We start from the raw sequence: 25,784 nt of genomic DNA, 5'->3' as shown, positions 1-25,784 counted from the left end.
ATTCACACATTTTTCCTATAATTAATTTTATTTTGTTCCCCAAAGTTGGTTGGTAGTCTGGCAGTGTCTGATATATTGTAGGCGCTTTATTTATTTATTTATTTTTGAGACAGGTCTCCTCTGTCACCCAGACTGGAGTGTAGGGGCATAATCTCAGCTTATTGCAACCTCCACCTCCCAGGCTCAAGCAATCCTCCCACCTCAGGCTCCCAAGCAACTGAGACTACAGACACGTGTCACCACACCCAGCTATTTTTTGTAGTTTTTTTGGAGACAGGGGTTTGCCATGTTGCCAGGCGCTTTAAATGTGTGTGTGTGTGTGTGTGTGTGTGTTATTAGTAATAACAGGCTAATAAAAAATAGCAATTTGGTAAAGTACCATGAGTTTTTTAGAAAACAAATTGTTGATAGTCATGAAGAGGAAATTAATAAGGAAATAGAAGCAGAAACCAATTTGAACATGTTTACTTCTGTATTAGTCTGTTTTCACACGGCTAATAAAGACATACCTGAGACTGGGTAATTTATAAAGAAAAATAGGTTTAATGGACTCAGCTCCACCTGGCTGGGAGGCCTCATAATCATGGTGGAAGGTGAAAGAGGAGCAAAGGGACTTCCTACGTGGTGGCAGGCGAAAGTGAATGAAAGCCAAGTGAAAGCGGAAAGCCCTTACGAAACCATCAGATCTCGTGAGACTTATTCACTATCACGAAAACAGTATGGGGGAAACGGTCCCCATGATTCAATTATCTCCCACCAGGTCCCTCCCACGGCGTGTGAGAATTATGGGAGCTACAATGCAAACTGAGATTTGGATGGGAACACAGCCAAATTGTATCAGCTTCTTTGCTGAGATAATGATTTGCTCTACAAACCAGATTCTTCTCTGGTAATCTACATTTCAGTAAATGGCAATAGCATCTACGTAGCTGTTTAACAACAAAGAAACAAGCCAGATGCAGTGGCTCCTGCCCTAATCCCAGCGATTTGGGAAGCTGAGGCCAGAGGATCCCTCTAGTCCAGAAGTAGGAGCTGCAGTGAGCAACGATTATGCTTCTGCATTCCAGCCTGAGCAAGACTCCATCTCTTTTAAAAAGTAAAACAAAGCAAGCATAATAGCAATAAAACCTCATAAAAATCAAGGTTTACTGATAGATTAAAATTTAGGATTAAAGAAAAGTAAAAAATCTGAGCTTGAAAAATTTAGATTACTTATTCAAAAATATATGTATTATAGAAAGCTGATAAGATGTAAATATTTTAATTATTTATGTTTTCTGCTGCAGCGTTTTGGTCTGAGAAGAACCATTCTGTCTTATAGAAATAAGAGATCAATTTGAAGTGGTGGGAACTGAAATAATCGTCATCCATTTTTTCCCAAAATTAATCACTAAAGTATAAGCTCACGTCAAAAGATAATGTGAAACAACAAAATTAACAGATAATTTATACATTTAATTCAATTTAGTTAAAAAATAGCTGTCTCAAAGCTTGCTGCGTGGACTGAGAGAGTAAGAAATCCTGGATCTCTTGTATTCGCTTTTACTTTCCCTTTCACCTGAAATCTATACGTGAAAGAACTTCGAGGCTCAGAAAGAAGAAGACTTAAAATCTAAAGGATGTATTTTATCTCTGACCTTTCCAATCTTATTAAATACTCAGAGTGTCTCTCATCTGTCCATCTATTAATTTTATGCATATTTCTCTTGATTATTAGCAGACTTGACTCTGAGGTGGGCTAAGATAGGTTTGGAAGTTCAAGAACATGAGGACAAGCTGAAAGACCAGACTGGTTTAAGGATCTTGAATAGCACACTACTTTTCAAATGGAATGCCCTTATAAGCGTGTTGCGCAGATGGACAATGAGCTGTTAGAAATTATGAAAAAGCAAAGCAAACAAAAGAAAACAAATTTCTATCTCTGTCTACTTATGCTCCCTGGCTTCCTAAATTCTTTGTCGTCACTGATGGGCTCTTGCTTATACCATTCACTTGTTGGGAAATGCCTACTCTAGTATTTTATGAATACTTGAATCCAATATACCTTTGAAAGCTTGATCAGTACTGTTCATAGAAATCTCTTTTGATATCCTCAACTGGGGATAGCCACCCCATTACATGTTATTTTTTTATACTATCTAGCTTAGAGAAGATAAACATATTGACTAAATGTCAGCTACCTCTTTTTAATTGGGTGTCTACTATAACCACATTTACACTCGTTAATTTAAATTTGGATAGGATTTGCACTTCCTACATAACCACACAAGATAAGCACCATGCTTTCACTTTTCTCCCTCCATCTGTAAGTGTCTTCATTGAGTAGCTAATCTGCAATATCCTAAAGTTCTAGGAAGACTTCTTATCCTTGGTGGCTCTGCACATAATAGATTATCAAAAGTTATTTTTAGTATATTTAAATTACCTTTAATATTGAATTAATTTAATCCTGGATCTATATTTATCATGTTGAAGATACTCCCAAAGATTCTAATATCATGTGTCATTTGTCCCACAAGATAGCAGGATACATTCATCCTTAATGAGTTGGAAGGTGAGGCAGGCCTTTATCTTCATGACAACCATCCTCCACCAACAAAAAATAGAGAATTTCTACTAACAGAGTGCAGGAATAGTGCATTGCAGTCAATGAGTTAACTGTTGTTTAAATCTCCAACTGAGATGCTAGATGTGGATATGTGAAAGGTAATTGAAAATGTTAAGAAACGTTAACCTATAGAGAACTATTAATACCTTAATGGTATATGAAAAAATAAACTCAGAACATAAAATGTACCATACATTTACATATATATATTTATATACACCCACACAAATACACAAATATATTGGGATCTAAATTCAGAAAATAGAGTTATACGGTAAAAATAGAAATATAAAAGCATAACATAAAATTATGCATACCTATGTTACAACCTAAACTTCATAAAATTGAACATATTTTCTATTTAGTGTGTGTGTGTGCACGTGTGTGTGTGTGCGTGTGTGTTTCAGGCAGTGGCAACTTCTATGTGGCAGAATTAAGGGTCCTCTGCTGACATTTTTCTCAATATTCTATATTATCTGTAATGAGCACATAGTCTTAATTTTTGGAAAACATAAACATTATGCTAACAAATTTATCAGACAAGAAAGTTAATCTTATTTGTGTGTATGAATCTTCTCTCTCTATAATTGTAACTTACTTTACAGAATTTTGTTATTTTACCAAAGATGGATAAGAAGAACAGGAAATCAGCCTCTGCTGCATCTGTCTGGTTAAATAGGCTCAGCTTATCAGAGAAAATGATAATTTATGTAAACTTTTTAAAATTTATATGATATTTATAAATACTTATGGAGTTCATGTGATATTTTGTTACATGTAAAGAATGTGTGGTGATGAGTGTATCTGAGAGATCCATCACCTTGAATATTTATTATTTCTATGTGTTGGGGACATTGCAAGTCCTCTCTTCTACCTATTTTGAAATATATAATACATTTTAGCTATAGTAACCCTACTGTGCTATTGAACATTAGAACTTATTTCCTCTATCTAACTATATGTTAGTACCCATTCATCAACCTCTTCATTCCCATCTCCACTCACACACCCTTCCCAACCTCTGGTATCTCTCATTCTATTCTCTGCCTTCATTAGTTCACTTGTCTTAGCTCCCACATATGAGTGAGAACATACAGTATTTGTCTTTCTGTGCCTGGCTTATTTCACTTAGCACACTGACTTCAAGTTCTGTCGATGTTGCTACAAATGACATGATCTCATTCGTTTTATGACCAAATAGTATTCCATTGTGTATGTATACCACAATTTCTTTATGTATTTATCCATTGATGGACACATACCCAGTCATTTATGTTTTCAGGCAGGCATGGCCCTAGAAAGTTTACATTCTAATGACAATTTTTGAAAACATTATTTCAATAATTACTCATGGAAAAGATAATGAATAAATCTTCTAAAGAGTGAACAAATACCGAAAATGCAATAAAAAGAGATGCTAGACTTAAAACAGTCCTTGACATAAATTAGGCTATACTTAAAAATATGTATGAAATAGTTACAATGACATGGAATTATTTCATGAAATACATACATATACACATATATGAGAAACTGGGTAACCTTTGAAAACAGTGAAAAGTGTCGTGGATGTGGAAGGGAGAAAAGTTTACAATGGCAGCCATGGCAGCGTGCTGCTCAATCTTCCTTGGAGAAATTTTCATTCAGAGTAAAGCTGTGCAGTTAGTTGCTAATGTCCTCAGGATCCATCTCAGCTTTCCTGCCAAGCCCATGCTCCTCCAGCATGGCCCTTGTCAATGATTGAACCCAAAAGAAATACTGCGACTTGGCCCTTTCTTTCCTTTCTCTCTTTCTTTCTCTCTTTCTTTCTTTCTCTCTCTCTTTCTCTTTCTTTCTTTCTTTCTTTCTTTCTTTCTTTCTTTCTTTCTTTCTTTCTTTCTTTCTTTCTTTCTTTCTTTTCTTTCTTTCCTTCCTTCTTTCTTTCTTTCCTTCTTTCTTTTTCTTTCTTTCCTTCTTTCCTTCTTTCTTTCTTTCTCTGTCTCTTTCTTTCTTCTTTCTTTTTTTCCTCTCTCTCTCCCCATCCCTCTCTTTCCCTCCCTCTTTCCTTCTTTCTTTCTCTTTCTTTTCTTTCTTTCTTTCTCTTTTCCTTCCTTCCTTCCTTCCTTCCTTCCTTCCTTCCTTCCTTCCTTCCTTCCTTCCTTTCTTTCTTTCTTTCTTTCTTTCTTTCTTTCTTTCTTTCTTTCTTTCTTTCTTTCTTTCTTTCTTTCTTTCTTTCTCTTTCTCTTTCTCTCTTTCTCCCTCTCTCTCTTTCTCTCCCTCCTTCCCTCTCTTTCTTTCTTTTTCTTTCTCTCTCTCTCCCTCCCTCCATCCCTCTTTCTCTCACTCTCTCTCTCTTTCTTTTTACTGGACTTTTGTTATTACTCAAATCAGTCTCCTTGAGCAATTGGGAATAAGAGTTTTAAAGGTAATTTGTTGGATAGGGGCTCAGGAAGTGAGGAGTATTGATTGGTCAGGTTGGAAGTGTAATCATAGGGGGATCAAAGTGAGGGTTTTTTAAATTATTTTTAACTTAATTTAATTTAATTTAAAGTTCCAGTATGCATGTGCAGGACATACAGGTTTGTTGCATAGGTAAACATATGCCATGCTGGTTTGCTGCACTTATCAACCCATCACCTAGGTATTAAGCACCACATGCATTAGCTGTTTATCCTGATGCTCTCCCTCCCCGTGCACACCCACGACAGGCCCCAGTGTGTATTGTTCCCCTCCTTGCGTCCATGTATTCTCATTGTTCAGCTCCCACTTATAAGTGAGAACATGCTGTGTTTGGTTTTCCATTCCTATGTTAGTTTGGCCATTTCTATCCAACCTGGGACTCATGAGCAGTCTTTGCTTTGCATCTCCCACTTAGCTATCCAGTAAATTCTCCCAAATCTGCTCTACAGTCTGAGGTTTTCAATCCAGCATTCACTCCTCTTTCTTTTCACAGGAAAAATCTGCATTCTGAATTGGAGCTTTCTCTGCTCAACCACATTTCCTCCCAATTTTTTGTTTTATTTTATTTTTATTTTTATTTATTTTATTTTTTTGAGATGGAGTCTCGCTCTGTCACCCAGGCTGGAGTGCAGTGGCAAGCTCTGGGCTCACTGCAACCTCCGCCTCCCAAGTTCACACCATTCTCCTGCCTCAGGCCCCCAAGTAGCTGGGACTACAGGCACCTGCTGCCATGCCAGGTTGATTTTTTTTTTTTGTATTTTTAGTAGAGATGAGATTTCACCGTGTTAGCCAGGACGGTCTCGATCTCCTGGCCTGGTGATCCACCCGCCTCCGCCTCCCAAAGTGCTGGGATTACAGGCGTGAGCCACCGCACCCAGCCACTTCCTCCCTCTTTTGAAAACATTAAGCCCCAATAAGTCTTTTGCATTCAGCATCTGCTTCCCAGAAGACCTAATTAACACATGCCTTTTAACTTTTCCTTCTGTCTTTCTAGCAAATGTCTTCTGACTTTGCCTTCTAACTTTGTATCTCGGTGGTTAGTTATTTGTTCAGGTACTTGAGAATCCACACATCTTAACTCTCCGGTTGTATACATGCATGTATGCATGTACTTATGTACAAACATGCATGTATGTATTTTGGAGAAGTATATATATATATATCTTTTTATTTCGTTTCTTATTTTAGATATTTTTTTCCCCTTTATATCTAGTACAAAATCACTATCCCCCATATAGGCAGTCATTCTGATACATTTAGTACATATCTTTTTCATGAGCTGTATTTAAGAAGACAGTGAATGCGTTTCAGTAAGACATTGCAAGGAAACATGTCCTAGAGAGAAAACGATACTCTCACTAATAAACAATGTCTCCCTCAAAGGTAGCTGGGAATAAAAAAGTCAGTCTCTGGCTTGTTAAAAGTTAGTTTTGTTTCTAGCCTAGGTTGCTTTCTTCATTGTTCAACGTGTGTGGTTTTACACCTCCTTCTTCGTCCTTGCCATCTCATTTTAGAAATCTCCCTAAGAAAATATTGAACGTTTTGTGCTCTCATCAGTAGTACATTCAGTACTTTGACCTCTTGCAAACTTTCTTTATTTTCTGTTTCATTTCAAGAGTTATATTAATTGAATCAGATCTTGAATTTAACTTTGAATGAAGAAGACTTTGCTGAGAGTTCTGCATCGTCTTTGATAAGAAGAGAGACTGCTGATTTTCAGCTTTTATTATAACCTGTTTTGTTCTGTCAAAATGTCCTTTAATACAGGCTGTTTTTAATCTCTTTAAATTAATGAATCTTGTTAAATGGCTCTTAAGGAAATCATTTTGATAATGGTTGACAGATTTTTTTTCCCCAGTTGGATAGTTATAGTTTCTTTTTCAATAAAAAATAAAAAAATAGGGGGAAAAATGTCTATTCTAAGCTGCATTATTTTGTGTCTCCCTGAAGAATATTTCTCAGTGTTGGTTTTCTGGTCTGTGACTGAAGAGTGATTTAGTTGTAGAGGAAAAAATAACTTAGATACACATCAAAAAACAAGACCTCAGGGACAAAAAAGTTTAAGAAATTCTGATATTTTTGGTTTGTAAAACTCTTTTGTTAACTTTGTTTCTAGCCTTGTACCTTGTATTATGGTCTTTTGTACAGTGATGAGCTGTTTTTTTTTTTTTTTTTTTTTTGAAACTACAGTTTCATGCCAAGATGTCCTCAAAATATACTCACAGGATGACTTTAATTCTGACCCATGACTTCATTTAGTACTGAAGATATTAGATTTTTCATATCACTTACATTTTAGATTCACATTTTAATCCATTTGGAGTCTTTCATTAAAAGTCTAAGAACATGCTATATCATGCCACCAATTACTACTCAGGACTGGGACAAGGAAGCGAGGAATAGATCAGGGATTTGAGTTATTGAACCTCCTCTACTTAAACAATAATAATTTTGAGTAAATTGTTTATGTTTGTGAATGGCATAGCCTTCAACTACTCTTAGCTTTCTCTTTCAATTACTTCCATTCCTCCAAAAATGTATGTATATTTCACACAGTATAGCAAGAGCAGATGAAAACACTAAGCTTTAAAAAACTTATCAAATGCCCAGACATATATGGTATGTGGGGACTGCAGACCTATTCAGGACAGGAAATATCCCAAGGCAGAAGGAATGGAAGGAATGGAGAGGAATGGAAGGAATGGCTTATAAAGGAAGCCAGCAAAAGAAAGATATCTAGCAATAGCAAAAGGAGGATAGAGGAAGATCTTTACATTCCATGTTAGGAATGTTAGACCTTTATGTTCCACGTTAGGTTAGGTTCTGCATCTTTCTTTCTCTTTTTCTTTCTCTTTCTTTCTTTCTTTCTTGCTTGCCTGCTTGCTTGCTTTCTTTCTTTTTTGAGACAGAATCTTGCTCTGTTGCGCAGGCTGGAGTGCAGAGGCATGATCTTGGCTCACTGCAAGCTCCACCTCCCTAGTTCATGCAATTCTGCCTCGGCCTCCCAAGTAGCCAGGACTATAGGCACGTGCCATCATGCCTGGCTAATTTTTTTACTAATTTTTAGTAAAGATGGGGTTTCACCATGTTAGCCAGGAAAGTCTCCATCTCCCGACCTTGTGATCCACCCGCCTTGGCATCCCAAAGTGCTAGGATTACAGGCATGAGCCACTATGCCTGGCCACATCTTTCTTTCACTGTGGCCTTTCTTAAGACATTGAAAGGCACTGAACAAATCTTAACTGTTTGAATGGAATAGAGAATCAGAGAAAGAGCGAGAAAGGGGATAAAATGTTCTGGAGATCAAAGCGGGATGCTATTCTTACTGTGGGGTGTGTGTGTGTGTGTGTGTGTGTGTGTGTGTAAAGAGAGAGATACATTAAAAAGGATAGAGACATATGTGCCAGTTACTTCCTACATCACACCATAGAATGTAAAGAGATTCCCTTTTTCACATTATTTGTAAAGTCATCACAGAAGAGACAAATCTTTTATTCTTTATCATCTTCACAGTAGTGTCCATGCCTAGAATCCTGGGTCTTCTGCTCAATAATCATTGTATAGCCCTAGACACAAATGAGGGGAAGAAAGTTCACTAAAACAAAAAGCAAGAGTGAAGCAGGAGGTATAAAGAAAAACAAGTTTTCTAGGCTGAGTCACTCCAAGACCCAGAGATAGGAAGGGCTCTGTCAGGGCTTTAATAGCATTATCTGCAGAATCAGGACCCTCAAGGAATGGGCTCCAGAGCCTCTCCCTCCAAATCTGGAGCAGGGATGAGAAAAACAAGTTTAACAATTTCCCCCTTCTTTTCTGATTGTTCTTCGTTTTGTCGTCATGACTATTATTGCAAGTTTGTAAGAGTTTTGCAAGTTCCTGTTTTCCCATCTCTGCAGTATGGTGAGGGTCACAAGACATGCCTAAGTTGCAACACCTGTCACTGTTTAATAAACTGCCTTTGGTCTGCTTCTGTAAGCTTGCTTGCTCACCCTGCAGGTTTTGCGCCACTAAACTGGCCAACCCCCTTCAGTTGCATGTATAAAAGTCAAGCTCTGTCTTTGTTCAGGGCTCAGTCTTTGGATGTTAATCCACTGGTCTGGTGTACCTAAATAAAATCCTCCTGCCCACCCATCGGTCTCTCCTGTCCCTTAATTCCCACAACAAGAGCAGCTTCTGCTTGTTTGTAACTTTACCACAGTTAAGTCCCTTGCTCAGTAGGGAAGATTGGTCAAGCTGTTTGGATCCACGTTTGACAGGACTGGAAGGAAGGAAGTGGTCATATTTACTGATTGTGGAAGGAATCTCATCAGCTTGTCTGAGGGACAGTTCTAACCCAGGGAGAGTGGCTGAGTGGGTTATTGAGCTTTGGAGACTGATGATTTTTTTGAAAGTGAAATGTCAGAGTCAAATGAGGATCAGTGAATCTCTGAAGATGAGAACAGGTAAGCATGAATAAATTTAGGACAAAAGATGATATTTGTGTTCTTTTAAGACATAGTCTCCAGTATCTGAGGTTGTATTTTAATGTGTTTCAGTTAAGAGAATGTGGGAAAGTCACATTGAGTCAGGAGGAAGAACTCTCCAGCCGACTGCAGGATCTTGAGCAATGAGTCAGGAGAAAGAACTCTCTAGCCGACTGCAGAACCTTGAGCAATGAGTCAGGAGAAAGAACTCTCCAGCCGACTGCGGGATCTTGAGCAATGATTCAGGAGAAGGAACTCTCCAGCCGACTGCAGGATCTCGAGCATTGAGTCAGGAGAAAGAACTCTCCAGCTGACTGCACAATCTTGAGCAACAGGGTCTATATATTTTTCAGTATCAATTATAATCTGTTAATTCTGCATCTTATAGGAAAAAAAATATTTGGTTGGTGCAAAAGTAATCGCGGTTTTTGTCATTTAAAGTAACAGCAAAAGTACTTTAAATGGCAAAAACCATGATTACTTTTGCACCAACCAAATAAATAAAATAATTAACTGAAGCTTCAGGGATTTTTTAATTCATATGACTTTCAAATCACATTTGTTTTCCCAAAAGGTATTCAAGAATAAAATTGCTGTATCCTAAGTACAGCAATTCTATTTGTGGAAAGGGAAAAACAGAAGGCAAATCTTTTATCTGCCCTTGGAGTTTTCACAGCATACATTCTAATGCATTTTTTTTTTCTTTTTCCCCAGGTGATAGATTATCACAAGGCTGTTAAAAATCCCAGGACTTTTAAATAATGTATTCATGAAACTTATAATAACAAAACTTGAAAGTTACAGAGAAAACTGCACATGAAAAAGGTACACATAGTTTGGAATATGGACCGTGGGCACTCTGCCTTTAGTTGTGGATATTTTGGGGGTAAGTGTGCATGTGTGTGTGTGTGTGTGGTCTCAATAAGTTAGGGAAGAGGTGGGCTAAGTCATTTGCTTTTTTTCCTCCATATTTTATTCTGTTAAATACTCACACCACTCTTGTAACATTGATATAAATGCTTTCATTTATAAAATATAGAGAGGTTGAATAACTTGCTGAGATCACTCAGCATTTAATGGCAGAAATGGGATTCTCACTCAGATCTGTCTGTTGCCATGCCATATTATTTGAATGATAATCCTTTTTTTTGTAGAAAGTGATACTTGCTCATTGTAGAAAACTTAAGAAATGAAGACAAAAAGTAAAAGCAAAATGACTTTTCATCTACCATTTAGGGATGGCATTCTGTGTATGTATCTTCCAGGTTATTCTCAGCACACCACCCTTTCTTACTTAACTACTGAGATTCTCTTTCCCTCATCTGTAAAATTGAAGCAAAAGCATTAGCACTTCTACAGTTCCATATATTTTGAAAATTCTATGATTTTTATACCTCAAGTGCTTTCGCTTTCAATTTTTAGTTCCCTTAATGGAAAAAAAGTACTCACACAGAAAGATAGGAAAATTTCCATGAACAGTTTGATGCCTCCTTCTCAGGGACGACACTAAGGCAGGGAAAGCATCTCCAAGTAGGTTACAAGACACCTATCCATTCCTTATTTCCTGGACAGACTTCATCTTAGTGTCCTGGCTAACATGTGACTACATCCCAGCCCATAGCTAACTTTAGGATGATTAGAACGGGAACAAGGGAAAGAAAGCTGGCTTAGGAAGGTCATAACATTTGTGAAAATTAATGTGAATATAAAATTGCCGACCAGCTCAGGAACCTTATGGAGTTATTGTTCCAGGTGCCAGCAGCAGATAGATTGATTTAAAGCAGAAGCAGTGGTTAATCAGTCACCTGCAATTTAGAAGTTTAGCCCTTCTGGTTGGCAGTATTTTTTTTTCTCCTGCATCTTGACTACTGCACTGACAGAAAGATTAGAAAGCTACATAATTGCATTAGGATAACAAGGCAGTTCAGGGAGAAGCTGATACCCTGGTGGTATTTCTAAAATAATTTGGAGGAGCTGCCATTACCATCTTGTTGAGAGGTGTCTGCATTTGTCAGAAGGGACAAAAAGAAGAGAGTCTATCATCTATTTTTTCAGATTACTACTTACTTGAAAGATGAGTCAAAAGCAGAGACATAAAGATCAAGTGGTTTGGAAAGAAAGGACATCACTAACACTTTTTACAATGACTTATGGGTTGTTGTGTTTCTTTTTTTATTATTATTATTTTTGTTCTTTTTTTTCTTTCTTTCTGTTAAGTCAAGCACAGGATTTGCATTATTTCAGACTTAGCCTTCATTTCTTCAGCTCCAAATTTCCCCTTATTTCCTGACTATCTCATTTTTCTTTTTCATCTTTCTGTCACACACACAGACACACACAAACACACACACAGACACACACACACACACACAGGACACAAAATGTTGTCATAGAAATATAGAAACATAAAGACAAATATGCACAGACACCAATACAGGTGAACACACAGATGTATTCCATATTGCAGGAAGATTTCTTTTTCCTTGGACAAATTGCACTTATCATATCTGTCTACACAATATGCTCAGAATGCATCTTTCTAATAACAATTTATAATTTTCCTTTTCTCTCAGCCTCAGTTTCACCAACTGTGAGATTAGGATGAACATGCCATCCTACCTAGGATTGTAATATAATTTTGAAATAGTTAAAATCTTTTCAAATGAAAGTGACATAAATTCACATTGTACTCTCTTAAGCAGAAATAGGACCTTTTTTGGAGAGAAATGCATTTGTTTCACAGTCTGAATGAACAGGAACAGTTCTGTGTAATGAGAGCTTAGATAGTCTCAGGATTCTCTTTCTATCTCAGTCTTTATCTCTCCACATGTAATTCACATATCTGATTCTCTGCAGTGCTGAAGATTATTTTTAGAAAATAACATGCATGTCATATTATCCAATAACAGTTCACTATTCATGAGGTATTCATAGAACCAAATAGAAGCACTGACAACCGCTTTCTTTGCTGTCCCTCTTTGTCCTTGCCTGCTCCAATTTCAAAAGTCTTCTTTGCTTGGAAACCATTAGTGACCACTGCCATTCGTGATATCTTCCTTCTCTGACACATTGAAATATAGATATAATAAAAGGTAGGAATAAATAAGAAGGTGGAGAACTTGATTTGTTAGAAATTAGATACAAATTCTTACAGAAAAGTAATTAGTGAGAGAATAATGGAGTGTACCAAGTCTTTTCCACCTTGAGAAGCAACAGAAGACAGGAAATCTGAAGTTTTAAGGTTTTTGATGATCCTAGAGCAACTTGAGATGGCTGGTGAGTGGGAAAAAAAAATGTCTAATGGCCACAACCAGAATGGAGGTCCTATTTGGTGGCACGAAAAGATAATGTAATAAATTGGCAAGCACATTGTTAAAGAAGGGAGCATACAGTGTGATCATGGAGTATGTGTCTTCCTGCATCTGGCTTATATCACATTGTGCAATGTCCCCCAGGTTCATCTATGCTGTTGCAAATGGCAGAATTCCTTTACTTATGGCTGAATAATGTCCCATTGCATATGTGTACCACAGTTTGTTTATTGGTTCATCCATTGATAGACATTTGAGTTGTTTCTATATCTTGGCTATTCTGAATAATGTTGCAGTGAACATGGGAATGTAGAGAAGACAAATATTGTATGATCTCACCTATATGTGGAATCTAAAAATGTCAAATTCTTAGTAGCAGAGAGTAAGATGGTGGTCCCCAGGGGCTGGGGAGTGGGGAAAATTGGGAGGGGTTGGTGATAGCATACAAACTTTCAGTTACAGGATGAGTAAGTTCTGGGGATCTAATGTGCAACATAGTGGTTATGCTTAATATTTTATTGTTTACTTAAAATTTGCTAAGAGAGTAGATCTTATGTTCTCACCGTACTCACCTCCTCCTGCCCTCACACACAAGGGTAACTATGTGTGGTGATGGGTGTGTTGTTTAATTTGATTATGGTAATCATTACACAGTGTATATATATATCAAATCATCACATTGTATATCTTGAATATGTATATTGTTTATTGATCAATTATACTACAATAACACTAGAAGAAAAGAAGGGAGGATAATATATTAGAGAGAGAGAGAGAGAGGAGAGAAAACTTATCCCAAAAATTATAAACTAAGCCTTCTCTGCATACTGAGCATAGACCTCCTCCCATCCAAGTATGTGTACTTTCACCAGTTTCTGAGAATAACCGGAGAAATCTTTGTGCTAATTCTAGTAACTTTTTGGATGCTGAGATTATTTGAAACTATTTGCACCAATTTTTACTTTCTAAATATCAAGACTTTTTTTGTATGTATATAGTCAACAAAGATTGAACCATAATGATTTCCAGGTCACACATGTATTTGTTTCTTCTCCCCACTCACCTCCCAGTCCAAGACCGTGGCTTTCTTGAAAGCAGTGTCTTCCATGATTTGATACTGCATATCTATTCTTCATGTCTCACACAAGGTTGGAAACAATAGGTTTTCAATGCTTATTTTAGGAAATAAAAAAATGAATGGATGAGACAAGATACAACAGATTGAAAGGAGATAAAAAAAACTGAAAAAGGAATAAGTGGATATGAAAAAGAAAGGATGGGACAAAAGTCTACCTTCTCTTCCTTCTTCCTGGAGCAAAAGAAAAGTGGAGTCCAGGCATGCGGTTGCCGACAGCATTGGTATTTTGCCTTTGCAGTAGGTGTAATATATTCATTTTTACAGCGTTGACCAAAAGAAAAAACACACACACACAAGCCTCTTACATGTTTAATTTTCGGTTTCTTGTCAACTAGGCTGACTATCCTATTAATTCTATTTTTTACTTGAATGTTTGGCTCCCAAATCACACACCTGTTTCACACCAAACTCCAGTGCTTTTACTCACATGTCTTCAATATCTCTCTCACTAGGGTCATGTTCCTGCTATGAGGCTCTTTTGGCAACTGGGAAGTAGAGCCAGTTTCTAAGTGGAATCTGTTTCCAGGCCAAATTTTTAGATGAATACATGTATTTCTGGCTGAGTACCATCTTTAAAAATACCTAGATTTTTTTAAACTTGACTTCCAAAGCACAACCCAGCAACGGGAGGAGCTTTAAAGTTCCATGGCACACATAGTTGAATTTGTTGGTTGACTTAAAGAAAGAGAGCAGGTTTAGTACTCATAGATTCTAATCCTGGCTAGCCATTTGATTTCAGAATTTATAAAATGGGGGCTCAATCACTTGACTTTCCATCACCTTTGTGTTTTCAGTGTCTAACACAGTACCTGGTACGTAAAGGCTTAACGAGTAACTGCTAATTAAATAAAAACATATATGAATAAAAATTTACCTTTCTGACTTCACAGAAGCTTTGTGATGGTAAACAGAAAATGTAACTCTAATTATATTTGAAAACTCTTTAAACGGTGGGAGGAGTGAAACTCTAACATAAAAGCAAGTTATTTATTATGACCTATATCTCGAGCTTGGAAAGAAGTTAATTGTGCATATATTATGTAGGCAATTTACCTACTCCGTATCACAGAAAGTTAGAGCTAAAAGGAGATGAGAAGATTTTTTTTCAAGCCCTTTCATTGCCAAATAAAAAACTGCGATCCATAAATGCAAAATGGCTGACTTCAAACCGTGTAATTGGTAAGTAACAGAATGGGTTAGCTTGTTAATGATGGTTTTGATAAAACACTGATTTTCTTTTTCTTTTTCCCAGAGAAGGACCCTTTCTTACATGGATGGGTTTTCTTTAAACCACAGAATCAAGCTAAACTATCAAGCATCCAAACCCCCGTTGGGATTGGAAAAAGCTCACAGAAGTTTGAACTGACGAAGTCACAGTCTCTCTATGGGTTTACTCAGCCTTGTTGGGGCCTTCCGCTCATAGCAGTATGGCTGCCAACTTTGCCTTATATGATCGGTGATTAAATTTCACTCTTCCCTGGAAGAAGTCCAGGGAGGAGATGTTTGTTAGGGGAGTGAGCAGAAAAGGAGATACGCTGTGCCCCAGATACAGTGTCAGTTGCTGGAGAGAGAGAGCTGAGTCAGGCTTCTCAGGTTTCATAAAGAACTCTGTTGTCTCACAAGTAAACAGCAACAACAACTGCAGTACCCAGCACCACGTAACAAGTGATTTGGCAAAAGCCCACAAGTGATACTTTGTTGGCATAGTAGAAGGGATTCACCTCTTCCTGTAGGTTGGAGTTTGGGTGGCAGGTGACAGAAAGAGGCAATTATGAAAGGCCTAACGTGAAAAGTTATGCCCAATAAACAAGATGACAGAGTCAAGGCACAGCAAGACTGAGAGGCATAAAAGAACCTGTCTACGTAACTTCTAATAAAATCCTCTGTTGCAGCTTCTGGCCTTCAGAAGTTCTGTTCTCCTAAGTTTCTAACACAATTTATGCTATCGTTTCATGGATGAAGGGGCTGTGGGATGCTGTAGCTTCTTTAAAATTTGGTATCCAGAATAGGTGAGAGGGAGGATGAGATATTTAAGACAAATGTTATATAAGAAACTTGCCCCAATATGCCTGATGCTTGGGAGAGCACCCTCTGAAGCCAACCTGTTTGGAAAAATAAAAGAATTTATTGTCAGTCTCTAATCTCATGGACATCATGGTCCATGATGGGATGCCAGCTTTCATAAAAATATGCAAAAACTGGGCCAGGCACGGTGGCTCATGCCTGTAATCCCAGCGCTTTGGGAGGCTGAGGCAGGCAGATCACAAGGTCAGGAGTTTGAGACCAGTCTGGTCACTATGGTGAAACCACGTCTCTACTAAAAATATAAGAATTAGCCGGGGCGGTGGCGTGCACTTGTAATCCCAGCTACTAGGAAGGCTGAGGCAGAAGAATCACTTGAACCCAGAATACAGAGGTTGTAGGGAAATGAGATTGCACCACTGCACTCCAGTCTGAGAGATAAAGTGAGACTGTCTCAAAAAAGAAATGCAAAAATTTCTCATAAGCTAGAGACATCAAATACAATGGGAATAGGGCTTCGATGGACAGAATTAAACATGTGTGTGGATTTTATTTATTTTTCACCGAATTAGTTTGATATATTTTAGCGCCTATATTTAATTCTAATCCTCTTCATTTATCTCTTAATGCAAGTTGACTCAAGTATCTGCTATGCTCTAAGCCTCTGCCCTAGGTATTGATTAGGAAGGTTGATAGCCTCTGTTGTTCAGATGCTTGAATTAGGATAGAAAAAAATATGATGATTATGCTAAAACTACTACACAAAAATTTAATAAAACAAGGTAAAATAATTATTAAGAAATGTATGTGGTGCTTAGCTAGCAAATGAAGGATAGATTATACAAAGGTATTCTCAAAAGCAAAGATTTAGGGATAAGAAATAACTTGCATATTTGGAGAACTATGTAGGTGAAACGTAGGGAAGAGTTAGGTAGAAAAGAGGGCATTATGCTGGAGAATGTCCCTAATCTTAGTTGGAACTATTGCTTTATGTTGTAAAAATAGAAGTTTAGTTTAATAATCACTGAGAAAAAAACAGACGGTACAAATATGCCAAATATTTTAAGAGTTTATTTTGCTATTTCCTGAATGATAGGATATATTTTGAAAATTTTCTTCATTCTACATATCTGGTAATTTATACATGTTATTTTAAAGCTCGTATTTATTCAATAATATAGAAAATAAATAGATTACACAAAGGATGGGTGAGGTACCATTGAAGGCTTCTGAAGGCTGGTGATCTGGTTTGGCTGTGTCCCCACCCAAACCTCATCTTGAATTGTAGCTCCCATAATTCCTACATGTCATGGGAGGGACCCAGTGGGGGGAAGTGGAATCATAAGAGTGTATTTTTCCCATGTGGTTCTTGTCATAGTGAGTAAGTCTCTTGAGATCTGATGGTTTGATAAACGGGAGTTCCCCCAACACCCTTTTGCTTGCCTGCCACCACATAAGACATGATTTTGCTCCTCCCTTGCCTTCCCCCATGGTTGTGAGGCCTCCCCAGCCAGGTGGAACAGTGAGTCAATAAAACCTCTTTCCTGTATAAATTACCCAGTCTTGGGAATGTCTTTATTAGCAGCATGAGAACAGACTAATACAGCCAGATATGTGAGGGATATTAGAGAAACAAGTACCAGCAGAAAGAAAACAGTTAGAATAATGAGTGTGAATAATTAGAATAAAAAACCTGGGTTTCTTCAAGTAAACCAATTATTATTGATGCAAAATGATAGATCATTTGCTGCGAGAAATGCGTATATATGCTTGTTGAGAATACAGCTCTCATAAAAATTACCCTCAGCTGATGTGCTTATTTTTGGTTCTCAATTCAGAAAATGGATGTAATTCAGCAAATCCACGTAGGAGCCATATCTAAATGACAAGCATCTGATTCTAAAGCTTAAGTGCAGTTATTATGCAAAAATGACCTTTATACTTGCAAATATTATAATTCTATAAAAATTACACTCCTATACAGATTTACTTATAAGTAAATATTTTCTAATGTAAACCCAAGACCAAAAGTAAACCAAGATATCCTTTCTATATTAAGTTACTCTATTGTTCTTTTTAGAAGTAATTCTGAATATTTAAAGAACTTTCTCTTTTTTCCTTAACTTTGAACAGAAGGAGTTCCTTATTTAAGGTTGATTCAACTCCTCTGACTAAACTTTGAAGTCAGTTTCTCTGCTGCCTTCTGGATTTAAGTGTTTCAGAGGAGAAGTCTGAGACCAGTTGTAGTTTCTTTACTTATTTTGCCTAAAGATATGTAGGATATTGTATTTTTTCTTATAACCAATTTTGAAAAGAACCTGTGTATGCACCTATTGTTTTGAAATAATTGTTTTTCTAAAATCTTCGTATCTATTTTATGTTCAGCTTTGGAAATACACTTTGAATTATTTGTACTTGATTTTTTCCCCCAACATTTGAGAGATTTGTTTTATCATTAATTATAATGTTAAGTGTAGATTTCCTCTAATGCTCTTCATCAAATTGAGCAATTTCTCTTCTATTCCAAGTTACGGAGAGTGTAATCATGAATAACATCGAACTCTAAAATTTTTTTTCTCTATCTAATGAGATAGTAATATATATATATGTGTATATATATATACACACACACATATATTTTTTCATTTATTCTGTGGATTTGGCAACTTACATAATTTGATTTTTCTAATGTGGAACTAGGTTTGCATTCCTGGATAAATGCACTTTTAATATATTGCTGGATTTATTTGCTGATATATTGTTGAGGATTATTGCATCTATCTTCCTGAGGGATATTGGTCTGTCATTTTCTCTTTCTCGTATGTATTTTTCAAATTGTATTATCTGTATTGTGTTGCTCTTATAAAAGAAGTTTGGAAGAGTCCACTTCTCCTCTATGTTTTAAAGGAGAATTGGGAAAGACTGCTATTAATTCCTCCTTAATTGTATGCGATAATTCACCCATGAAGCTATCCAGGCCTTTATTTCTTTTTTATTGTTCATTTTTTTGTTACAAATACAATTTTTAATATATCCACAACTTGTCAGATTTCTCATTTATGTTAAGAAAATTCATTCTCCATTTTCAAGTACATTATATTAAACTTAAGAAATATTTTTTGAAACTACACAAAAATGATTGCTTTGAAAAAAATAGAAGAATTATTTCCAGGGGAGCAATTTTCTTTTTACATGATGGAAAAATAAAATGTGGTAAATTTCAGTCCTGCCACCAAAAATTTAGTGTTCATCACAGAGGCAATGTTGGTCTTGTTTTACCGAGACCTCCTTATGTCACATCTGGAATGCTATGTTTACTTCTGAGTGCCCTCTATTAGACAAACATCCACTAAATTCAGAGTACTCATATTCAAATCTAGTTATGAGAGCCATGCAAACAGTGTGTGTCAGTGACATAGCCAGCATTCTAGATAAAAGAGGGGTGTTGAATTGTGTATGTACCTAATCTTAAAAGGTCAGTCTAGCTCATTGTTGCCAATTTCTTCAGGAGAAGCAACAAACTGAATTATCATGAAAATATTGGCATCTGACTTATGTGGGGTAAGTTATAATGTAGAATTTGCTTTTGGTCAATTTAAGGAATATGAGTAGTACACAGAAACACACTTTTGAATAACTAAAAATAACAAAAGAAGATTTATCGTTCAAAAGGGGTAATTTAGAGAAAGGACAATACCTGGATTTAAATATTTGCATAGCCATAACATAGAAGGAGGATCTGAAGCATTCTCTTTGAGGCAATAGCGGATGAATAGAGCATTGAGAATAATAAGTACCTACATAGCATTGTAATGTGTAGGATGATTCAGAGCATTTACTTCTCAATATGGAATATAGATGCTCTCTTATGTGACTTTATGGTTGAGAAAAGAGAAACATAAAAATGTTTGAATATATTATCTCATATAACATAGTTTCTAGGTACAATATTAGAGTTGAGAGTTAACCAGTGGTATGCTAGAGACACTGCCTAAGGGCTCCTGATATGGTTTGGCTGTGTCCCACAGTATGGTTTTCTCATACCATTCTCGTGACCGTGAGTAAGTCTCACGAGATCTGGTGGTTTTATAAATGGGAGTTCCCCTGTACCACCTCTTTCGCCTGCCACCATGTAAGACGTCCCTTTGCTTTTCCTTCATCATCTCCTATGATTGTGAGGCCTCCCCCAGCCATGTGGAACTGTGAGTCCATTAAACTGGTTCCATTTATAAATTATCCAGTCTCGGGTATGTCTTTATTAGCAGCATGAGAATGGACTAATATTCCTCCCAGGAACGGATAATGTTCCACCTCACCCAATGTCATGTAGGTAGCCAGAAATTATCCTTAAATGATGTATTTACACTACAGAAAATTGGCAAATACTATAAACTACCCCCTCCCTAAGTGTTAATTGTTAATAATTTACCAGCCTACCGTTGGTTTAACCTATACGTGCTGTTGTAAAGACTGTTCTTAACTACTATTTTGTATAGGAATTACAGAGATCTCAAGGTAAGAAAGAACATTTTCTTTAGCAATACATTTATACTAACAAATTAGAGTATTTCTTAGCTTCTCCTTAACTTGGGGATATTCAACCAGAGAGTGGATAACCAAATTCAGAGCTAAACAGAGAATATACAGACATTGGATAGAGGGATTGAAATTCTTCAGTGTAGGACCATATGCCTTTCTTTCTATATTCTTTAGGTATTAAGAATCTATATAATGGCTTTGTAAGGGAGAAAAATATCTTTTCCTCACACATTGCTAGGTTCATGGCCAAGGCCCTTATAATGAAATACAAATTGACAAATGTAAATCCACACGTTTATTTAATATAAATTTTATATGATATGGGATACTTTATGAAGAAATGAAGGCCCCCCCAAAATGGCAAATCCTGTATATTTTTATGATAGTTTTGATGAAGGAATGGACAGTCATGGAGAAGTATGATTGGATTAAAAAAACTATGATCTAATGGTAATAAACTGGAACAAACCTAGTGAGACCTGTTTGTTCAGATTCTTCTCTGTGTCCCTGTGTCTTCAGAGAAAAGGATGTTCCTTTCTTTTTGGTCTAGGGAAGATTTCTATTGAATGAGGGTCTAATGATCAACGTTAGTGGAAAGTCAGAAAATTCTTTTGGAGTTTTATGATGTTTCCTGGGATAAAGTAGAAGAAGGTCAGAGTGAAAACTTCTTGTTTCTGTTGTTTTTTCAAATGCCAAACAGCCATGTATTGGGGTAGCATTTCCTCAACTCCATAGGCATAAATGATAACATTAATTTTAATGGGAATATTCTCACTAAGAAAAACAAAATTTTAGTTCCTTAAATTTGAGCCAGTGTTAAGTTTGGCTTAACATAGGTCATTATTAAAAATACAGCATTTTTGAGAATTGAGAAACAACTCTCAAAACCTTGAAGTTTCATTTGAAGTCAAGAGGCTGACTCATAAACCACATTAAACGTTTCCTAAAAATGCCAGCCAATGTCTGGAAGGGTCATTATTTTGGGGGTGCATATTTCAGAGCAGCATGACATTTTCTTAGAGTCTTGTTTTATGTTGTAAAATATTGCACTAAAATTGAAGTTAAGGTTAACAGACTTTAAAGTCTATTCTTTTAAGAAAAAAATACATGTCAAGTTTGGCCTTTTATGCAAAATGAAAGCCCCCCAGAGTACAGGAGTAATGCGGTTTAACAAAGGTTAATTTAAAATTCATGTGCTGACTGCCCTTGCAGGAAGGGTTTTGGGGTCGCAGGGAATTTGACAAAAAGTTTCTCTAATCATATATAATAATTTTATATTATATATAATTTTATGTATGTATAATTTCATATACATATATAAAACAATGAATAATATATATATATTTTGGAAATGAGGGAGCATTAGGGTAAAATACAAAAAGTTTTTTGATGACTATTGTTTCACATTGGTGAAATTCTGGTTTTGGACAGAGAGGGTGTACATGTCCACCTGCTGAAAATAGTCTCTTTTCATGGGCACCACCATGGTGATAAGTGCAATTCAACTTTGCTCTTTCTACTTGAATTCTCTCCAGGTTACTACTTTGGAAGTTATTTCACTTCTGACCTTGGCCATTATGATTTGCAGGCAAGTGACTGCAATCATTGGCAGCCTTCACAAATCTGCTTCCCCCCTATGTTTTCTAAGGACAAGTGGATCTTTATTCCCTATGTCATTTGTTATTCATTTCCTTACACTGAATATATTGGAAAAATTATATTTGAGAGATTGTAGATGAACTTTATCATTTAAAAATGGGATTTCAATGATCTGTAAACCTTCTGAAATATCTTTTCTAATTTTGTATTAAATTATTAAATATAAACAAGTTGATGTTGAACAATGCTATGTATTTTTTTTCTCTTTCCCCACATACATAGAAAGAAGAAAAGTAGGAAGGGTATATAAGAAAGGGAAGGAAAGAAAGAAGAAAGAAAGGGAGGCCATGAAATACAAATGAGCTGTATTAAATATTGGCTAAGCATCATGCTAAATGATTTAATAGTTTTACCATTTTATTTTCTAAAAAACTTATGATGTGCCTATTATTGTACACATTTTGGAGGTGAGTATACTGAGGCTTAACAGGGCCAAGAGACTTACTCAATGTTATAAAATAGTAAAAACTGTATAATGGGAATGTCGTTAATTGTTTAACAACAGCAAACTATTGCATGTGATAAAAATAAAAATCCAATTTCTTTTAGAAAATTTTGAACTAGGTTATTAACAATATTGATCATGCTCTTTCCACCCCATCTCACATCAAAAAAAAAATGTATTTTAGAGTAGATCCAAGTGGTATCATTTTCAATTTGTAGTCTTAAATATCACATAGATGTCCCTATACATTTTCTATATACAAAGTATGGAAACATATCAGTATAGCAGTCTACTTTATTAATACAGATAATGTTTTAAAAACTGCAAATTAAGTCAGAAATTCACTAATGATGCAGTAAAATTGTAGACAGTATCTTATTATAGGACTATAATCACTAGTTCTAATGATTATCAGAGAACAGAACTACTTCTGTAGCTCAGATTAGATCTTTATATTCTCTTTCCTCTTGTGGGAACCTTCATAGAATTTTTTTAAATTTTTATTTCAGGTAACTGTATCCCTAACTTTCTTTATTCAAAATCTGTGTAAGACGAAATGCCATTCCCTTCCTGTACGCACTCTGTTGTCTTGATCTTGATATAACTATAAGTAGCCTGTCATACTTGTCTTGGCCCTTTATAGGTTTTAATATAACTCACTAGAGGCAAAAAGTAACTAAGAAACAGAGAAATGACAGACAAAAATCAATCAGGTGATCCTCAGTATTTTTCAATTTGACTTGTGTATGCACACCACATTCTATTTGTTATGTTGAGATTTATAAAATGTGTTTTGTAGATTGTATTTGGTACAATCAACTGTTTTGACTACACTACGTTAGAACTTTTAAAGAGTAACAAGTGAAAGATCATTTCAGCTTACCTCTTGAGGGTGCTGCCTGCCATTCGACAGTTTAACCTACATTATTTTACCAGTTCATCAGAATTTCATTGCGTAGTAAATGAATAGCTTACTGCATCTTAACCTCATTACTTTATAAAATTGAGTTAGAAGTAAGATCAATTATAGCATTAGTCATAAGCAAGTGTTAGTTCTCAGGGACATTGAAGCAGTTGATGTAAAAGTGATAAAAACATAAAGCATGCATATGAGGGTGAATCATCCATCTCAATCATATGTTCCTCTAAACCAAATAGACAAGCTAAGTGTTGAAATGAAAAGGCATAATTAGGATGTTTATAGTTGTTTTAGCTCTTTGGGAGAGTATAACATGTTTATTGCCCAACTTTTGCAATTTTTGGCCTTATGTGAATTTTAATGACACAATTTTTATTTATTTATTTATCTTATTTTTGTTTTTGTTTTGTTTTGTTTTGAGATAGAAACTTGCTCTGTTGCCCAGGCTGGAGTGCAGTGGCATGATCTGAGCTCACTTCAAGATTCGCCTCCCGGGTTCAAGCCATTCTCCTGCCTCAGCCTCCCGAGTAGCTGCGACCACAGGCACCCGCCACCACGACTAGCTCATTTTTTGTATTTTTTTTAGTAGAGACAAGGTTTCACCGTGTTAGCCAGGATGGTCTTGATTTCCTGACTTCATGATCCACCCCATCTCGGCCTCCCAAACTGCTGGGATTACAGGTATGAGCCACTGTGCCCGGCCATGACACAATTTTTAAAAACATAATCCCGATAAAAAGATACTTTTAAAAAAGCGTATATAAATGCTTATATGGACACTTGAAACATCATTTGCTTACATAGCCAGTTCTTATTCCCAAAGGTGAAATCTAACTCTTATCCCCAAAATTATCATCTACCTAGCTTTTAGCATATTGCTACAGTAATAGCAATATTGATAATCAAAATAAGACAACAATGATGATAATTTATAGCAATAAACACTGACATCAGTAAAAGACATTTAAATGGGTTGCCCAATTTAATCTTCACCCTAGCACAATTTTGCAAATGAAGAAACAGCTGACACTATATAGTATCTCTAAAACTTAACATCTCATAATTGGTAGTAGTAGAAGTTGTACCTAAATCTATGTCTACCTAAAACTGGAGTTTCAAGCTCTCCACTACCATATGTAGACTGTTTCTTATATTCAAATTATACATTATATGTGATACCTTCTTACAGAGCAGGAGGTTTTCACTTCACCATTGCCACCATCATCAGTACCTCCACCACCATTGTTCACATTGTCATTTTTATCTCTTGGCATTCTAGGTGTTTAATTCTTTTAAAAAGGATCAGCTGTATTTATCTGTAGATAGATAGATAGATAGATAGATAGATAGATAGATAGACAGATAGATAGATGATAGATAGATAGATAATGAGCATACACACAGCTTTGGGGAACTTACACACAGTAGTAGCATTCAGATATTCACCATCCATATTACACAGTAGAACCCAAGTAGAACACCTGTCACGCCTCCCCTCCATCACTACCCCACCTCTTCCACAAAGGTAATCACTCATCTGACTTCTATCATCATGAATCAGTTGGGTCTGTTTTTGACATTTATATAAATGGAACCACAATTATGTGGTCTTTTCATTTCAAATCGAGTTTATTCTGCTCAATATTACAGTTGTGACATTTGTAAAAGCAGTGGCATATAGCAGTACTTTATTTAGTTTTATTGCTGTATCTTATATACCATTGTACGAATTTACAGGTTTTTATAAGTTATCCATTGAATTTAGGTCATATGGGTGTGTTGTGTCTTTGACCTTTAGAATCAGTGCTACTGTAAGCATTTTCTGATCATCTCTTTTGGTGCACATTGACATGGTTTTCTTGGGTTTATGCTTAGTAATAGAAATGTTGGTGATAATGTATGCATGAATATCGCTTTACCAGATACTACCAAATGGTTGTCCAACATGGTTATACCAATGTGCTCTTCCATCTGCACCATATTAGATTGCTATTTGATACTCATCCTTTCTAACTGTTGGTGTTTGCAGTCATTTTAATTTTAGCCTTTTTAGTAGATGTGTGACTTTTCACATTTCTGTTTAATTATCTTTAAATATATTTTTGACTTTGTCATAGACGTGTTATAGATAGAAGGTGCACTACTAGCCCTGGAAAAGCTACAGCAGAGTTTTATTAAAAGGATGAGGTAGATTTGGGATGGAGTTTATAGTGGTCAAGCAGCCCAAACAAATAGAACAAATTT

This window comes from Chlorocebus sabaeus, chromosome 5 (genome assembly GCF_047675955.1).
Source record: "Chlorocebus sabaeus isolate Y175 chromosome 5, mChlSab1.0.hap1, whole genome shotgun sequence".
Classification (NCBI taxonomy): domain Eukaryota; kingdom Metazoa; phylum Chordata; class Mammalia; order Primates; family Cercopithecidae; genus Chlorocebus; species Chlorocebus sabaeus.
The sequence above is the reverse complement of the archived record's forward strand: the minus strand, read 5'-3'. Positions refer to the sequence as shown.